Consider the following 2637-nt stretch of genomic DNA (forward strand, 5'->3'; position numbering starts at 1 on the left):
ACTCCATTAAACCATCTTTCCAATCACCCCTCCATGTTTCCAGTGTCTTTCTCCCCACTTGGAACAGATGGATATGTCTTCCAACAACGGAAAATGGTTAAAAGGTAACCACGCTCTGTGTAATTCTTACTGCTGTTCAGAACTTGTTTGGATTCCCAAATACCCCAATGCACACACACCAGTGGTGGGTTTCAAAAATGTTTGAACCTACTCTGTGGGTGTGGCCTCCTTTGTGGGAGTGGCTTGATGGCCATGTGACCTGGTGGGAGTGGCTTGCCAGCCATGTGTTCTCTCTCTCTCTCTCTTTCCTTCCTTTTGTCACTCTGTGCCTTTTTCCTTTTTTTCTTTCATCTCTCTCTCTCACTTTTTCTTTCTTTTTTCTTTTTTTCTTTATTTCTTTCTTCCTTTTTTCTCTTTCTCTTTCTCTCTCTGTGTGGGTCTGTGTGTGTGTGTCAGTGGTGGGTTTCAAAAATGTTTGGAACCTCTTCTGTAGGTGTGGCCTGCTTTCTGGTGGAACCTCTTCTAACCGGTTCGGTAGATTTGACGAACCGGTTCTACCGAACTGGTGCGAACTGGTAGGAACCCACCTCTGACACACACACATACACTCCCCCCCCCCCGCCTTTAATATCTATCTTGGAAGGGGTAGGGCAGATTCCCATAGTGCAGCGTTGCTCAACTTTAAGCCATGTGGACTTCGCGTCCTGCAATTTCCCAGCTAGCATGGCTGGCTGGGGAATTCTGGGAGTTGAAGTCTGCGTGGCTTAAAGTTGCTGAGGTTGAAAACCACTGCTGTGATTTATGTTTTTTTTTTTTCATGATTAAAATTATAAAACCCATTTCACATTCTGATTTGGGCAGTTAGAACTACTTGCATTAATATATAAAGCAAAAATATTTCTCACGCTTTCCTAACAGTAAAAAGACTATTTGCTGCTATCCAAGGGATGCTGGCAGCAGCTGATGGGAATTATAAGTCAGCAACAAACTGTCACAGTCTGTCCAGATCTGCAGCTTAATGTAAACGTAATAAACACAAATGTATGAATTCTCTCTTTAATTAACGCTTTAAGCTTTTATGGGGGGGGGGGAGGGTTGTTCAACAATGTTCAGCATTAATTGATTGAATATTAATTGAAACGGTCAAACCTAACTTGACTATGAGCCTTATAATCGCTAGTAATTTTATTTACTCTTAAGTAGCATGGTAATGTTTGAAATGTGGCATTTTAAACTGTTTTTTTTATAACCATGTACAGCTGCCAGGCACAGATTTAGACCAAAGCCACAGTTCCTATATATAGATTTAGTACTGTACACCACGGAGTAAAAAATAACTGAAAAGGTTTCGTAAGTTGCAATTCTCTTCATCTTTATTTTTACTGCACTAACCATAATCATATTCAACTCTAGTGGGACTAAAATGCGTCCAGCATTTCATGCATGTATATTTCTTGCATAAGTGCACCTCCCCCCCCCCCCAAATATGTAAAATACCACAGAGGCAATTATGGGACTTCATTCCACAACAGTTTAGTAAAAATTGCCCTTCTTCAGATACAATGTTGTTTAAATAAAGCCTGAAAGTCCACATCCAAACGTCATTAACCTTCATGACTTAAAACCTTGGAGCAATCACTACGCATGAATGCAAGCATTCCAATTAATACTTTTTGGTAAGTTCCTTTACAAGATAAAAAAAAAAAAAAAGGAGAAACAAAAGTTAGAAAAAGAGAAAAAGAGACAGCAAAGGGAGAAAGAAAAATAATGACTTTGACTTTCTTCACTGCAATAGATTACAAAAATGATACAACAGCCAACAGATTGCAAAGACAATACAGCATCAACATCTGTTTTGCTTTACATTTGACTACATTCCGAGGCATTTCCATAATGACGAAATCATTTTAAACATCAAAAAACTACAGTCATGTGAAAAAGTAAGTGCGTCCTCTGAGTTCTGTGGTTTTACGGATCAAGACGTAGTAAAAATTATCTGGCCCTTAGCAGTTCTTAAGGCAAAGGTAAAGGTTCCCCTCGCACATATGTGCTAGTCGTTCCTGACTCTAGGGGGCGGTGCTCATCTCCGTTTCTAAGCCAAAGAGCCAGCGCTGCCCAAAGACGTCTCGGTGGTCATGTGGCCGGCATGTCTAAACGCCGAAGGCGCATGGAGCATCCTTACCTTCCCACCAAAATGGTCCCTATTTTTCTACTTGCATTTTTTACCTGCTTTCAAACTGCTAGGTTGGCAGAAGAATAGCAATAGCAATAGCAGTTAGACTTATATACCGCTTCATAGGGCTTTCAGCCCTCTCTAAGCGGTTTACAGAGTCAGCATATCGCCCCCACAGTCTGGGTCCTCATTTCACCCACCTTGGAAGGATGGAAGGCTGAGTCAACCTTGAGCCGGTGAGATTTGAAAAGCCTGCAGTGCTGAATTTAACCACTGCGCCACCTGGGCTCTATAATGGAAGCTGGAACAAGTAGCAATATAGCAATAGCAATAGCAGTAGACTTATATACCGCTTCATAGGCCTTTCAGGCCTCTCTAAGCGGTTTACAGAGAGTCAGCATATTGCCCCCAACAATCTGGGTCCTCATTTTACCCACCTCGGAAGGATGGAAGGCTGAGTCAAC

The sequence above is a fragment of the Thamnophis elegans genome, chromosome 3 (genome assembly GCF_009769535.1).
Source record: "Thamnophis elegans isolate rThaEle1 chromosome 3, rThaEle1.pri, whole genome shotgun sequence".
NCBI classification, from domain to species: domain Eukaryota; kingdom Metazoa; phylum Chordata; class Lepidosauria; order Squamata; family Colubridae; genus Thamnophis; species Thamnophis elegans.